Source organism: Coenobita brevimanus, chromosome 113, assembly GCF_032717465.1.
Source record: "Coenobita brevimanus isolate Jiangsu-jjx chromosome 113, ASM3271746v2, whole genome shotgun sequence".
Lineage (NCBI taxonomy): Eukaryota > Metazoa > Arthropoda > Malacostraca > Decapoda > Coenobitidae > Coenobita > Coenobita brevimanus.
Window position 1 is genome coordinate 16,442,845 of NC_137066.1, and position 17,993 is coordinate 16,460,837.

Sequence of the window (17,993 nt, forward strand, 5' to 3'; positions counted from 1 at the left end):
ATTAAACAGCCATGGAGACATCACACAACCCTGTTTCAGTCCCACATTTAGATCAAAGAACTCACTCAGCTCACCATCCACCCGCTTCGTAGCCCTAGCTCCCTCGTACATACTCTTCACAGCACTCAACAATTTCACATCCACTCCATATTATATTCATAATACCTTCCACATACCTTGCCTCTCTACTCTGTCATATGCTTTCTTCAAGTTCATGAAGGTAGCACACACTTTCTTTCTCTTCCCTAGATACTTCCCCACTAAACATCTTAAAACAAATATCTGATCTACACACGATGTAACTACACTTACAGTATATTAAAACCACACTTGTGTAAAAGTTGCATTAACACGATGTAACTACAATGTACAATATTGTTACACTCACACTTTTGTAAGAATTGTCTTAACACGATGTAACTACAGCTTTGTAACAATTACTTTAACACAATGTAGCTACAATTTTGTTAAAACATTATTACAGTTATGTTACAGTTCTATGCTAGTAGAATTATGTTACTTTCGCAGTATTGTGTATTTCACTTACTTAGCAGCAAGTGGATTATAATGTGAAGATACTACGCATTTATTTGTTATGAAACAATTTATACTGACGTCGGTAACAACTTTGCGTGACCAAGCTATACGTAGGCATTATGTTATGACTATGTAATTAATATACATGTATTAGTTTGAGGAACACTTACACAATAAGTCATGTCTAGTGTACAAGGAAAGTCGAACACATATTCTAGTTCTGGAATGTCGGATCACCCCGATGTTTCACAGAACACTTTAAACCAGACAGTACAAATATTTCATGAGCACTCAGTATAACAAACTTGTGCCAGTTTTCTGATGTAATGGAAAACTACCTGTGGAAAGGTACCAGTCAAAGACACACCTATGCACTGGTCAGTATATAACCCCAGGGAACGTAGCTGTAAGGGCAGAGAGCCCGAGAATACGACAGAGGGCACAAGGCAGGATATATAGTAGTTAGGTGGTTCGCTGTCATGTTGTGTTATGGTGTCAATCACATCTCCATTTAACTTTGTACAATAAAATTCCATAACTGAAGAAGTGACTATTACTCACCTCACTTTTGAAAAAAGGATACTCAGAGAGAGAGAGAGAGAGAGAGAGAGAGAGAGAGAGAGCTATGCTACATATTCACTCCACTTGACAACGTTCCATTTTACTAGCAGCAGCCCACGTACTCCACTGGTGATAGAGGTGCAGGCATTAATCTGCAATACATCTACAAGTTTTCTACACCTAATCAAACCTCTCCACTGCATGTATCGACAATGGAGCACTTGCTACATTAATGTTTAACCGCAAAATGGCTGCCGGCGTTGAGTGATGCTTTACTGTAATCATGCTGGTGATGCTGAATTAGTGTGAGGTATAGAAATTAATGAATAATTATGGGAGAGAAACTAAGATCACCGGTATGTCTACCCAATTGTACTCTACCATCCCAGTCACTCAGGGGGCCACTTTTTCTGGGATGTTTTCGCCCATATGTAAACATGTACATCGTACATGCACAGTGAATTCTGTGAACTTTAGATCTTCTGCAAATCATTGTAAATCACAGGATGGATTTAGGAAGCTAAAAAACACAATGCCAGGTGTGCCAGACGATTCTCTTCACATGTGTAAGAAAATGAAATTGATTTTTAAACCCTGAAATACTGGTCCCGGTGCTGGCCAGGGGAGCTCACGTATTGCAAATTTCTGAACCCACGACCATTGAGGGGTTAAACACCGAATAACACTGTTTAGAAAACGTGGTATGAATGTCGATAAACTGTCATGAAACTAAGGAGATAAGTACCAAAGTTCATTTATTTTATTCAGATATAACGGAAATACTTAAAACATTCTAGGGTCTGAGTGGTGAACCACAGTGTATGTTGAAGATATTAAGTACATTCCTAACACAAATGCTAGTATATACAGCAGTAATATGGAACCATGACACGAGAAAACACTAAGAATGAAACAAAAGCATTCGGGAGCTGAAAGCTAATTGCCCTCCAAAATATGTTGCTGACTAAGATAAAAGATGCCTATATACCAAATCTGAAGAAAATTCACAATAGTCTATGCAATTCAGCCACCTCGATTCACAACAAACAATTCATATTAAAAATATATATGGTAGCTGGTACTCGATTGCCTTTCATTAATTCCTAACACAAAACTAATAAGCTACTGCACTGCTACTTCCTGAAGGTTTGGTGGAAATTCATCAACAACTTTTTGAGATATTTTGGTAACAGACACATATACACAGACACAGATACTCACCAAAATTATATTGCCTGCCGTGCCAAAGGCGGATCTACCTATACTATAATGATCTGATTTCTGTATGTTTCATTGTGTGTTACCATAACACAGCAAAAACCGGCACATGCAGTGCAATTTTTGTTAGAGCAAGGCATTGATAAAATGTTCTAATTTGAAGAATAAAACAATTTCCAGTCCAATTGGGACACCGATTCCCGAGTTATGACTCATTTCAGACTGAAGACAGGTAGTGACGACATTGACCAGTGGCCATCGAACGCGACCTTTAAGAACGTGATAATAAATGAAGAAGATTATTTTAGAGAACAGTTTAAAAAATCGGTACTTGGTTTCAGGAATTTACAGTATGAGGGCAGACTAAAACACCAAATTTACCAGCTTTTTATCACCAGAAATAAAACAAAGGCATTTGGGGGCCGAATGCTAATATCCCTCCAAAATAAGTTGAAAATTCGCAAAACTCTACAGAATTCAGGCACAACGTTTCACAAAAAGCCAATCCATATTAACCAAACATATGGCGGCTGGCATTCTGCCATCTCTGATCAAATCTCCAACAAAAGCAACAGGCTTCTGCCTATGCACAAAGTCACTAATTCCTGAAGGTTTGGTGAAAATACGTCTGCAACTTTTCAAGATATTTTGGCAATAACTACATTCACACAGACACACACAGACAAAAACTATATCACCTAGCCTCGTTAAAGGCAGATGATAGCAATAAAAATTGATAATATATAATAATCTTTTATAGATGTTTAAGAGCAAAGAATTTGCTACATCAGCAACAGGGGGAACAAAAGGACACAAGTATGAATGACGTGGTAAACCACGAAAAATCTTACCTATATTATATAGTTTGTATACCGTCATTGAGATAACTTTTACAGAACAAGTTATTGAAATAATTACGTTAAAATATTAGATCAAGGTGCAGCAAATATATAGGCTAAGATGGGTTACAATAAAATTTATATTATCACGAACAAATTTCAGAATACAAATTTTGAAGGTGGACTTAAAAGTAAGGCTTGCTTTAATAAGACAGCCTGATTTTAGCTCTAAAATGTGCACATATCGCCCGTCGCTTTCATTAACCTAAGATGAGATAAGTCGTAACATAGTGGGTGTACTGGAAAGTGTACCTGGAAAGCAAGATAGAGCTTGAAATAAGCAGCTCGTTTACACCGAGAAGAGTACCTATGGTCTAGGTTATCTTGAAATCAGTAACCTTACTTTTGTTATAAGAACGTTAACATTCTAAGAAAACTAATTTTGCACTTTTCTAAATAGTAGATTTTATCGAAATATAAATATAGTGAAAGTAAAAACAATTGTGAAAGAAAGTAGAAATAACACTTAAAATTCTTAAAAGTAAATATAAAAAATTGTATCTTGTGTATAATAGGTTTTCAAAATTAGATCTACAAATAATCATCCCGAAAAAAAGATAGCTAATTTTAAGAGAAAGTTTTTGTAGCAATAAAATTTTAAACTTAACATTAGAGGTGATATGCCAATCGAGCTTTTATATCTGGTTTTCTAAGAAATAAATTTAATTTACGTGCTTAGCTATTTAGCTATGCAACTAAGAAGATTAGGGTAGAGCTTTTTCTTCCAAAATGAAAAATCATAGAACCAATAAATAGACACTTGTAAAAGTAGGCTTAAAAGTAGCCATCTTTTCCAGGTTTTTCAACCAATATAACAAAATATTTTAAATTTTACAGGTTCTTTTTATCAAGTATTAGAAAATTAACTTCAACTTAACTTGTTTAGCTACTATGAAATCATTAGTAAAATTTATGTTAAAATATTTTTTTTATTATAAATAAAATCTTTTAAATATTAAAAATTTATTTAAGGAACTCGGCAAATATTATTTCCGCCTGTTTAACAAAAACATGTCTTTGTGAAGATTTACACAGTCTGGCCTGCCCACTGAATTATTAAAGGGCCGCGGTATTTCTGACCGTGCGAAGGTAGCATAATCATTAGTCTTTTAATTAAAGGCTCGTATGAAAGGTCGAACGAGAGATATACTGTCTTAACAAAAAAAATTGAATTTAACTTTAAAGTGAAAAGGCTTTAATATTTTAGAAAGACGATAAGACCCTATAAATCTTTACATCACATTTAGTATTAAGCCAATTTGTTAGTGTAAGGAAAAATACTAAAGAAATGTTTTGTTGGGTCAACAAAGATATAAATAAACTAACTGTTTTTACTTCTAAACAAAGATTTTTGATAATAAATTGATCCTTTCTAAAGATTAAAAGATTAAGTTACTTTAGGGATAACAGCGTCATTTTTCTTGAGAGTTCCCATCGAAAGAAAAGTTTGCGACCTCGATGTTGAATTAAAATCTCTACATAATGCAGCAGTTATGAAAGAAAGTCTGTTCGACTTTTAAAATTTTACATGATTTGAGTTCAGACCGGCGTGAGCCAGGTCGGTTTCTATCTTCTGAAAAAAATTAAACTACCTTAGTACGAAAGGATTAGGTAGTTAAAATAATTTTACTAAATATGAACATCACTTTTACCTAAACAATCAATTTTGTGCTTCAATTTAATGAAACTCATAAACAGGTTTATAAATAGTTCAAGCTAACTATTTTGTGTTCGCAGTTATCGTAGTAAACTATCTAGTCTTAATTATCTGCGTTTTAATTGGAGTTGCTTTTGTAACACTTTTAGAACGAAAAATTCTAGGTTACATTCAAATTCGTAAAAGACCCAACATCGTAGGATTCCTGGGATTACTCCAACCATTTGCCGACGCTGTAAAATTATTCACCAAAGAACAAACAATGCCAACCATATCCAACTTTTTACCGTACTACCTATCTCCTGTATTCAGGCTATTTATTTCTCTCATAGTCTGGGCTATCTTGCCTTATCAAACCGGACTAGTAAATTTTAACACAGGAGTTTTGTTTTTTTATGCTGTCTAAGTCTAGGAGTCTATTCAACTATAAGAGCCGGGTGAGCTTCAAACTGTAAATACTCAATGCTTGGAAGACTCCGAGCCGTAGCCCAAACAATTTCATACGAAGTCAGACTTGCTCTCATTCTTTTATCCTTTATCTTTTTAATTGGCGGATTCAATATAGAACTTTTCACTCGATTCCAAAAAGACATTTGAATAATTTGATTCACACTTCCCCTATCCCTAATATGACTAGCCTCCTGTCTAGCAGAAACAAACCGTACCCCATTCGATTTTGCCGAAGGTGAGTCAGAACTAGTCTCAGGATTTAATACCGAATACAGAAGAGGAGGATTTGCTTTAATTTTCATAGCTGAATACGCAAGAATTCTATTTATAAGAATACTATTCGTATTAATTTTCTTAGGGGCCGATCCATGTAGCCTACTATTTTATTTCAAATTAGTTTTTATAGCTTTCGTTTTCATTTGAGTCCGAGGAACTCTACCACGTTTACGATACGATAAGCTAATATACTTAGCCTGAAAAAGATTCCTTCCAGTTTCCCTTAATTACCTAATCTTTTTTATAGGAGTTAAACTATTTTGTTTTTCTTTAATAATCTAACTAGGGAGTAGTTTAATAAAAATTTTAGTTTTGGGAATTAAAGACAAGGTAAACACCTTCTCCCTAAGATTACTAAGAACCAATCTTATCTAATGCTTTCAAAACACTTGTTTTCTTTTAAACTAAGCAACCAATCTAACATTTTATCTCACCACATTGCTGCCAGAGGTATAACCAAATAAAACCTAAAATAAGAAATCGTTAAAACCTGGCCCGTAATAATGTAAGGATCCTCAACAGGACGAGCCCCAATTCAAGTTAATAAAACAACTGTAGAAACCAAAAACCAAAACAAAATTTGATTTAACGGATAAAATCTAAGACTTCGAAATTTCGAGAAATGAGTAAAAGGAAGAATTATAAGAATTGCCACTGAGAGCACTAGAGCAATTACACCCCCCAACTTATTAGGAATAGATCGCAAAATCGCATAAGCAAATAAAAAATACCACTCCGGCTGAATATGAGCTGGAGTTACCAAAGGATTTGCAGGAATAAAATTATCTGGATCCCCTAAAAGATAAGGATGAAGCAAAGTAAGCAGCACAAGGGCCATTAACATAACCAAAAACCCAACAATATCCTTGAAAGTGAAATAAGGATGGAAAGGAACTTTATCCACTTGCCTTAAAACACCCAAAGGATTATTCGCCCCAGCCTGATGAAGAAACAAGATATGAACCAAAGTCGCAGCAGCAGCAACAAATGGAAACAAAAAATGAAAAGTGAAAAAACGAGTTAAAGTAGCATTCTCTACAGCAAATCCACCTCAAATCCACTGAACCAAAGAAGTGCCAATATAAGGAATTGCTGAAAACAAATTAGTAATCACAGTCGCACCTCAAAAAGAAGCAGTGTGTACTTGATGCAAACAAATTAAACGGATATGGGACACAACGAGATTAATTTCCATTCTGTAAAGCACAGTTCAGTAAACACACACACACACACACACACACACACACACACACACACACACACACACACACACACACACACACACTTAACGCTGTTCTTCTGCCATAGAAGACGATGCCTACTGTACCCACAATATTGGTGTGTTTCTCAATGTCTTTGGTGCCAAAGTGTGTGACTGTGCAGACCAATCTTGGATCCACAAACTCTGCCACAAAGTGGGCGTATCAAGTCCAGGTTTACTAGGAGAATTCTATTTTGGTTATGCCTACATTGTCCATGCTCTTCTCTGAATAGGTTCGGGGATTCTTCGAGCTGAAAAGTTCCAAGGCATTGGTTTCATAGTCTTTTAATATGATGTTGCACTTTTTTCAGAGTTGTCCTTATGTGATCTTAAATCTTTTCTTCTGTACCCCTGGGATGAGGTGTACTGCAGGGAGTTGGCCATACAGAACTTGGAGGAGGCGGTGCTCAGGCATGCAGAACACGTGTCTGACCTATCTCAGGTGGTTTTTAGCCAGCTTGATTTGTATGCTGGTTGACTTTTCCCACTGGAGAATTTGCAAGTATGGGACTTTATTGTCTCATGTGAGTCCTAGCATGCACTGTAAGCATCAGATGTTTGATGTGACTTTGGTAGGTAGTTCAGTAATCACCATCATATAAGAGAGTGGTGAGGCATTCAACCGTTATGTTGATACCTTCGTCTTGATTCTCAAGTTGCTTTCAAAGTCTCTGGATCTGAGATGCCCAGGGGAGGCTGAGGCGTGGTTGATTCGTGCAAGGAATTCAGCACAAATATTATGTTATCTGTGAGCACACTTTTCAAGTAGTAAATTCTCTACCTGTTTTAAATTTTCGCCATTTATCTGAAATGCCGAGGCCCTGTTGGGTTATTTCTTTGAGATATTTTTTCTGTTTGATTTAAATTAATTCGAAGCCCCATTGCATGTTGACAATGATGGTGAGACCCTGTTGTAGGGCTTCTGGGGTAAGTGCAAGAGCAGCACAGTCATCAGCGTACTGAAGCTCTAGGAAATGAGCTATTTCAGTCATCGGTTGTGCCTGAAGACGTCTGAGATTTAATATTCTACCGTCTAGATGGAATTGGATTTTTATTCCATCATCAGGGTAACTTCCATGACTTGTTGGTGACTTAAAAGGGTGACTGCAATTAGACGGATGTTGAAAATGACAGGAACAAGAACACACCCTTATTTTATTTCCACGTACACGTTGGAGATTGAGATTATCTACCACCTATGGACACACAAACATTCATATTTTCATGGAGGCTCTTCAGAACGGTAAGAAATGTGTTTGGAAATCAAATTTTGAAAAAAAATTCCATAAAAGTTCTTCGTTGACAGTGTCAAGTGTTTTTGCAAGATTAATGAATGCAACATATGTAACGGTTCTGCTTTCTCCTGCATCTATCTGACAACAAACAACATATTACAGGTACTTCGTTCTTTTCGAAATCCACATTGTGTTTCAGGAAGTATCGACTCATATGTTCTGTCAGTCTGGATAGTATTACCTTGGCTAGTTCTTTGCTGACATTGACAAGGAGGGATATACCTTTGTTGTTGTCAGAACTTAAGCGGTCCCCATTATTCTTTATTTTTCCATTTCTCCATCTACAAGAAGAAAAAGCTCACACACACACACACACACACACACACACACACACACACACACACACACACACACACACACACACACACACAAACTGTCGCTTTTGACACAGGCAACAAGTACCATACAAACTATTAATATCGAAGATGAAGACGAATGCCGTAAGTCAAGGAAGCCAGAATCAGTTTCTCCCCCACACACCAGCACAAGAACGCAGACACAAAGCCACGAAGACAACACCTATACACACACAGATGAATTTCCTGAACACGACAACACGCATTGCACACACTCTTGATGGTATTTCCGGGGTCCGTGGCAGACATGGGAAAGGTAGGATCTACGTCAGAGTGGTGGTAAACATGATGATGATAGAATAATAATGAAGAAGATGGTGATGAAGATGATGATGATGATACTGCCGCAGATGAAGACGAAACTAATGATGAGGGTGATGTTGATGGCAGATAAGGGTAATGGTAGAGCATATGATTTTGATAATGAGGCTAATAAGGGAGACAAGAATTTATTAAATACTCATTTTAACACAACCACGTCTTCAGATTCTAAAAAAGTTTTCCACACCAAATAGTTATGTTCATTTCAAGACACAGAGGTCTACTGGGAATGGGTCTATGGGATAAATGGTTCATGATTGCAGTAGGTCCATGTGGAAAATAGGTCCATGGAGGATACATCTCTGAGGAAAATGAGGCCAAGTGGATGCATGGGTAAAAGGGTCCAAAGAAAAAACAGATCTATGTGGGAAAACGTGTTCATGTCTTGATGTTGCGTGCCTCTGTGGGGAGAAAAATTGGTTCATGAGGAAAAATACATCTGTGAATGAAGAAAACAGGGGCAAGAGCAAAACAGATCCATTAAGAGAATAGGTCCATGGGGAGCATAGGCAGTTCAAAGAAAATCAGGATGGAGGAGAAACAGATCCATGGTGAAATATAGGTCCAAAGGAGGAAACAGATCCAGGGGTGGAAATAGGTCCAAGGGGCAAAATAGGTTCATGGGGTAAATAGATCCTTGAAGAAAATATATCTGTACAGAAAAAAATGTCATCAAGGTAAATATAGATTTTTTGAGTAAATATAATGTCTGTGGTAGAAATCGGTCCATGTGAGAGACTGAGTTAGTGGCAGAATATCAGTCCATGTAGAGAATAGTTCCAGAGAAGAAAATAAGTCCCTGAAGGAACACACATAAAGGGGAAATAGGTACATGGAGTGAAATGGGTCTAAGGGGGAAATAAGTCCATGGAGGAAAATGAATCAGTGGGATGAAAATAGGTCAGTGAGGGAAAATAGGTGGGTGGGGAGATGGCCCTTAACAGTTGGAGCCAGAGACAGGCTAATGTGCTGATATCTATACTATAAAAGCAGCTGTGCCTGTGTGTGTGTGTGTGTGTGTGTGTGTGTGTACACAAACTTGAAAGTCATCATGGTGGAGCTTTGGTGCTCAGGTGAGTAGGGTGGTGTGCAGATGTGTGGGGTGGTTGGGTGGTTGGGGCAAGTAGGGTGAGCGACATGGACAGTGTGGGTAGCCACAGTGGGTAGAAAAAGTTGGGCAAATAGGTGAATGTGTGTGGGGTGTTAGTGGCAGGATGATTCTGTAGGTAAGCATGGAAGATGAGTGGATGGATGAGCTGGTAAGGCACAGTACACTAGGTGGGCAGGGTGAATGGGGGGACACAGTTAGCAGGGTAGGTGAATGAGTTGGTGGAAGGGTGGCCAGTGTATGTGGGTAGGTGTTTGGCATTAGGGAAGGGTGCATGTGTGGATGGGTAGTGGGAAAATAGGTGTGTGTGTGTGTGTGTGTGTGTGTGTGTGTGTGTGTGTGTGTGTGTGTGTGTGTGTGTGTGTCTGTGGGTGTGGGTGTGGGTGTGGGTGTGGGTGGGTGGGTGGATGGGTAGTGGGCAAAAAGGTGTATATACAGTATGTGTGTGGGTGGATGGGTAGTGGGAGAATATGTGTGTGTGTGTGTGTGTGTGTGTGTGTGTGTGTGTGTGTGTGTGTGGGTGGGTGGGTGGGTGGGTGGGTGGATTGGTGGATAGGTAGTGGGAAAATTGGTGTGTGTTTGTGGGTGGATGAGTAGCAGGAAAGTACACGTGTGTTTGGGGGCGGAGTTGGATGGGGAGTGTGAAAACAGGTGTGTTTGTGGGTGGATGGGTAGTGGTAACAATGGTCCATGGTTCGAACAGGTGTACAGTAAAAAAAGCCAGTGTGTAAAAATAGGTCGCTGGGAAAGTGAGCACAAGGAGTAACATATGTCCAATGAGTAAAACTTAGTCCATGTTGAGAAATAGTTACGTGTGAGAAAACAGACCTATCTGCAGCTACAGTGTTTCCCAGGGAAGTTGGTGGTGCACAAAGTAAGTCCTGGGGAAACAGGTCAGAGGAGGAAAACATCTCCATGAAGGAATAAAAAGGGGTTTATGGGCAGGAAATAAGACTCTAATGGATATTGGACCACAGAGGAAAATAGGTTTATGAGGGAAAAAAGGCCCAATGTGGAAAATAGGTCCACGTTTAATGGGAAATTATATCCATGGGTATAATAAGTCTAAGAGGGAAAATAGTTTCAGGGTGGAAAACAGGCCAATTGAGGGCAAACAGGTTCACAGAGGAGTAATGGGTCCATTGTTGAAAATAGGTCCATGGTTGAAATGAGGTCCCTTGGAAAAATAGGTCCATGGGAGAGGTGGATCCTAAGGGTGAAATGAGGCATTGTGCGTTGAAAAGAGTAATGCATCACTCAAGCTGAAACGCATTATATGATGGATAACACTATATCCACCCTGCCTCTAATGGCTGGTGATGTTGTTTTGCCCCTTTGACACTGCAAATATGGCTAAAAAAAAAAGCCCTCAGAAACGAAAGGAGTCGCTCACCTGTACGAGATGCAAAGAGGCGACCTGAGCCTCAGAGCAAGTCATAGGGGTAACATTCAGGCTATCCCCGAGTGGCTCCAGGCTGCTGGCCTGAGTCAGCAGTCAATGAGAAATCACATCTCTTTGCTAGCTTCTCTGTAATTGCCTTGTTGACACATGGGCTCATGGTTCAAACGAGCCACTGTCATGCAAGCATCAGGTCTCATCACGCGGCTTTAGTGGATTCTACGAGCCCCTACAATGACTTTTATCCCCTTTTGTTGCCTCTATTGTGTGTACTTGTGCAATGCTATTGCCGTTTGTTGCACAATAATGTCACATGAAAGCAGTGAGCGTGATATGAGCGAGGCAGGCCCCTACGGCATTGGATCAAGGGACTTTTACTGTATATGAGGTAATGTGGGTCCATTGTCCCAAAATGACACAGCACATTCATGGTTCGTAAGTACGGATGTTTTAAAGCAATCGTTGCTACTAAGTCATGTATTGCTACTATAAAAATAAAAAAAAATACCATTATTAATAATAATGCAATGAACACTACTAGACAAGAATTTCAGTTCAGAGACGAAACTGGGTATCCCAAGGCAATAACGTGGTCTATCTATCTATCTATCTATAGCCCGACGCCCTAATCCCGCAAAGGGTGGCCGCTGACAAAACGCCTCCAAGTCGCTCTGTCACCCACCATTTGACTACCCTCCCCCCAACTCACCCCCCCCTCCCTCATATACCTCTAACTCATCCCTCCACCTCATCTTCGGTCTACCCCTCCCTCTCCCTCCCTCCACATCACCTACATACACCCTCTTAGTCAGTCTTTCATTCCCCATTCTCTCCACATGTCCAAACCACCTCAGTGTATTTCTCCTAATCTTCTCAACCACATCCACATCCACCCCACAACGTTCCTTCACTTCTTCATTCGTCAACCTGTCCCTCCACGTCACTCCACATGCTCCTCTCAAGTAACTCATTTCCACTGCTCTCACTCTTGACTTGTTCCCCTCTTGCAAGGTCCACGCCTCGCTTCCATACGTCAGGGTAGGGATCACAATACTATCATGCAGTGACTTCTTAACTTCCATACTCACCTCCATATTTCTCATCACTGCTTTCAGTGTACCAACAACCTGCCTTCCCTGCTGTACCCTTTCACGCACTTCATTCCCCAAACTACCATCCTTACTCATCACACTACCCAAGTACTTGAATGCACTCACATTCTCCATATCCTCACCATCCAACCTCACTGCACACTCTGTGACTTCATTCCTCTCAAACACCATAACTTTACTTTTGTTTACATTAACTTTCAGATTCCTCCTCGTACACACTGTCCCAAATTCATTCGCCAAGCCTTGCAACTCCCATTCATCTTCACTCAACAATACTGTATCATCAGTAAACAGCAACACTGGAAGCTTCCAAATCTCACTCTCATTCATTAGGGCCAGCCCCACATCCACTGCCCTACCTTGCACCTCCTTTACAACCCCATCCATGTATATATTAAACAGCCATGGACACATCACACAACCCTGTTTCAGTCCGACATTGAGATCAAAGAACTCACTCAGCTCACCATCCACTCGCACCGTAGCCCTAGCTCCTTCGTACATACTCTTCACAGCACTCAACAATTTCCCCTCCACTCCATATATTCTTCATACCTTCCACATACCTTGCCTATCTATTTTGTCTTAAGCTTTCTCCAAGTCCATGATGGCAGCATACACTTTCCTTCCCTTCTCTAGATACTTCTCCACTAAACATCTTAGAACAAATATCTGATCTACACACCCTTATCCCTTCCTAAATCCCCCTTGTTCTTCTCCAACTAGCTCCTCTGTCATATGCCTAACCCTATCAATGAGTATTCTACCATATATTTTACCAGTCACACTAAGAAGGCAAATACCCCTATGGTTACCACATACTTCTCTCTCCCTTTTTCCTTTGTATAAAGGAACAATTATACCTGATTTCCAGTCCTCTGGAACCCTTCCTTCTTTCCAAGCCAATCTACACAACTTCCATATCCACTCTCCAATAATCTCACCACCATACCTAAGCATTTCACCACACACTTCATCAATTCCTGGGGCCTTTCCCCACTTAATCTTCTTCATCGCTCCCACTACTTCTGCCCTACTGATCTCTTCCTCCCTCCTCTCATCTCTTCTTCTCCCAGCCATTCCCCAACCACTTTTACTCACACTGCTCTCATTCTCTACATTCAACAAATCCTCAAAGTGCTCCTTCCATCTCCTCAAGGTCTCTCTCTTCTCCGCCAACAATCTATTATTCCTATCTTTCACTCCCCTACTATTTCCCCTTTCACGCTGCCTTACTTCCTTTACCTCCTTCCAAAACAATTTCTTACTCTCCCTCCATTTCACACTCAGATTCCTCCCAAACTCACCTCCCTTCTCCTGCTCACATATACCTCTCTCTTCTCTCTCTCATCTTCTCCCCTACCTCTACTCGCTAACCATTCGCTATATGCCTTCTTCATTTGTTCCACAGCTCGTTTCACCTCATCATTCCACCATGCTGTCCCTTGCACACCCTTGCATCTCCTCCTCACTCCACAAACCGCCTCACACGCTGCACCTATCTCTTCCGTGAATATCTTACATACGCCATCCACCCCTTCCATCTGCTCTAGCTCATACCTTCCAAATCTTTCTTCCACTATGCTCTTATACTCCGTCATTTTCTCACTATCTTGCAATTTCTCTACTCTTCTCACAGGAGCTGCTTCCTCCTGTCTTCCCCTTCGTCTCCTCAACCACTTTCTTTGCATCTCTGCCTTGGCCATCACTAAGTGATGGTCCGAGACTCCATTTCCCCACCCTCACCACACTCTTGCATCCAACACTTGTCTTCTCATTCCCTCATCCACACACACGTAGTCTATCATTGCATTTCGGTCAACAAGTTCACTATCCATCCTCCTCATTACTTTCCATGTATACCGGTGGATCATCTCATGACGAAAGTAGGTGTTGGGTATTGCCAACCCCTTACAAGCATAGATGTCCACCAAAGCACTACCATTCCCATCTACTTCAGCTGGCACACCCCACTGACCAACCACTCCGTCCACTCGCACATTCCCAACCTTGCCATTCATGTCTCCAATCGACAGCACTCTCTCGCTCCTCTCAAACTTGTCCATACATGCTTCTACTCTCGTCCAAAACTCATCTTTCACTCTTGCCACTCGATCCTCTGTTGGGGCATACACACATACTGTCCCCCATGCTTGTATACCTACTTTCATCCTCACCCATACAATCCTTGCATCCATTGTTCCATACTCTCTTATATTCTCCTTCCACTTCTTGCTTATCATCAGACATACTCCCTCTCTTGCCCTCTCATTCTCATTGACTCCCACACATATACCTACACCATATTCCCATTCTCTCACCCTTTCACCCTTCCATTTAGTTTCAGTTAATCCACATATATCCACTTTTGCATCCTCAAGCACCTGAACAATCTCTCTTTCTTTCACTTCATCATTCACTCCTCTCACATTCCATGTTCCCACCCTAAGAATGTCCTTTGTCCGTTCCTTAGTCATCAACGTATGGTCCGTCCGGGTCCGAGGCGCTTTATTCGCTTTTTTAGTTAGTTCTTTTTATGGGGTGGGGCACTAACCCACCACCAATCCTTTTAGTCACCTCGTACGACAAGCAGGGATACTGGGGGAATATTCTTGAAAACCCCCTACCCCCAGGGGGTAGGGTGCTGATTTAAAATATGATGTTCATTTTGCTCTAGCATATCCAGTTATTCTGAACTCACTGCCCTCAAAAGAATCCCTGTAGTACGGTGGTCCTGCTTTTCACCACTTTATCCGTGCTCTTTATACGTCTGTATTATATTTGCAGTGTATATTATATCATCCAACATATACATTGCCAGTTGTCTACATCCACTATCTGAAGTATGTCAATGTAAATTCATTATGATTAATATAACTCTTTTTTCAGATTTATGGACTGACAATGCCTCATGGATGTGTGAATGATCCTAATGCTTTCTGTTATATATGTATGAAAGTTTCACTCCAAAGAAACAGGAACAGAAGATCACGCCCCTTGTAAAGATAGTTTACCTACATTATTTTGGCATCAACATTGGAGACCAAGACAAACGATAGTCGCTCCATATCTGCTGCGTGATTTGTTCCAACGTTCTTCACTAATGGCTAGGAGGAAGGGAATCAGGAGTGCCTTTCAAAGTTCTCATTGTGTGGAGAGAACCTTGTGACCACACAACAGATTGTTATTTCTGGCTGACAAAAATTGTGGGAAGCTTTCCAAAAACAAAACCTGCATTGTTTTTCCAAAAAGACTGTCCACAATAAGACCAACTGATCACATGGAGGACCTTCCTATTCCAAGGCCACCAACAAAAAATGTGAATTCTAGACTTTAAATTAGGATAAAGATGGAGAGGCATCTTTTTCTTTTTTATGCGAGGAAGAAGGAACCAAAGGCTGAGTCCGCAAAACGTTCCTTCCAAGAAAAAAAAATACAAAAACAATACAAAAGAGAGCCAAATTCAAGATCCATTCATTTAGACATGCCTGGACACACTGCGTTTAAAAGACTGGAGATCATAGGAAGTAGGAAATACAGACAGAGGGAGACAGTTCCAGAGATGACCTGTTGCATAAATGAAGGACTGGGAGTAACGGTTAACTCTTGCATTAGAGAGTTGGACAGAAAAGGGATGAGAGTTTGTTGCTAGATGGGTGCTACGCACCCATAGTAGAGGTGAAGAGATGCAAGCAGACAGTTCAGAGGAGCAGTGACCATTGAAGTAGCGATAGAAAAGAGATAAATATGCAACAATGTGGCGAAGAGACAGAGGTTGAAGGAAGCCAGTAAAAGGAGGAGAGTTGATGGGACGAATAGCCTTTGACTCCACCCTATTGAGAAGAGCTGTATGTGGGGTGCCTCCCCACACATGAGATTTGTACTCCAAACGGGGGAGAATAAAGCCCGTGTATAAAGTCAATAACTGTGCAGGAGTAAAGAAGGCACAGAGTCCGCTTAGCACATCTAATATCTCGGAAGCAGATTTTACAAGAGATGCCATATGGTGTTTCCAAGATAAGTCACGGGTGAATGAAACCACAAGCATGTTCAAGGATGATGCAGGATTGAGCTGGATATTGTTTAACAGTAGTGAGTACTCTTGTGGAAAATTTTGATGGGTTGATAGTTGTAAAAACTGAGTCTGATGCATTAAAAACAAGATTATTTTTTACCCCAGTCGGAGATACGAGCCAAGTCAGACATTAGGCGTGCCATAGCCTCATCCCTTGTTGCTGAAGTAACTGCTGAGATGGATGTTGCAGGAACCGAGTGGAAAGGGGAAGGGTGGAATCATCAGCGTACAAGTGGATAGGATTAGATGTACAGCTTAGATCATTGATGAATAAAAGCGAGAGAGTTGGTGATAGGACAGAGCTCTGACGAATACCACTGTTGATAGATCTAGGAGAAAAACGATGGCCGTCTACAACAGCAGCTATAGAACGACCCAAAAGGAAGCTATAAATGAAGGCACAGATAGAAGGATAGGAACAGTAAGAGGGCAGTTTGGAATTTAAAGATTTATGCCAAACTCGATCGAGAACCTTCGAGGTGTCAAGTGCAGTGGCAAAGCTTTCGCCCAAGTCCCGAAAGGAGGATGACCAGGGGTCTGAAAGGTAGGTAAGAAAATCGCCAGTGGAGTGTCCCTGACGGAACCAATACTAACGATCAGAGAAAAGGTTGTGATAGGAAAGATTCTTTATAATTTTTATGTTAAGAGTAGACTCAAAAGTTTTTGAGACACAGCAAGTTAAAGCAATTGGAGGATAGTTAGAAAGTTGGGATTGGTCACCCTTCTTTGGGACTGGCTGAATGAGAGCAAACTTCCAGTAAGAAGGAAAGGTACAAGTTGAAAGACAAAGGTGTAAAAGTTTACCTAGGCAGGGTGTTAGCACAGAAGCACAGTTCTTGAGGAGCAGCTGCTCCTGATTTTGACTTCGAATGTCAGCCATCTACCAAAGTACCCCATCTGTTCATCAAAGGCGACTTTAGTGATCTTGTACATGACCTACATTTATCAAAACAACAGTCAGAAGCACTTGCTTCGAGATTCCAAGAATGGAACTTGTTGCAACCAAACACAAAAGTGACGAATTTCAGGAAGAGGCAACAAAATTTGAAACATCTTTTCAAATAAGATGGAGGAGTATGCTGCTTTAGCAATATTGCAGATCTGTTCGAAGCCTTGGGAATTATTCATGATCCTGATGAATGGCGACTTTTTCCTGGCTCCAGCAAATCAGGTCTTTAGGTCGTTCTCCTCCACAGTGGGAACATGTTACCTAGAATACAACTTGGCTGAGCTCCTGAAATGAAGGAAACGTATGAATTGATGAAAAAAAATCGTTTTGGCTCAGTAAGATAAATATTAATGGAAAATCTGCAGCAATTTGAAAGTGATAGTCATGCTGCTTGGACTACAAGGAGGTTTCACGAAATACTGTTGCTTCCTTTGTTTTGAGGACAGCCGTGATGTGTAGCAGCACTACATCCAGCATCAGTGGCCTCCCCGAAGTTCCTATGAAGCTGGGGTATGGAAT

The 17,993-nt window shown here is 40.4% G+C and overlaps 1 pseudogene; it reads left to right on the plus strand.

Moving 5' to 3' along the window:
• Positions 1-499: 499 nt before the first annotated feature.
• LOC145418332 (NADH-ubiquinone oxidoreductase chain 1-like) lies at positions 500-5,881 on the plus strand (annotated as a pseudogene).
• Positions 5,882-17,993: the final 12,112 nt, after the last annotated feature.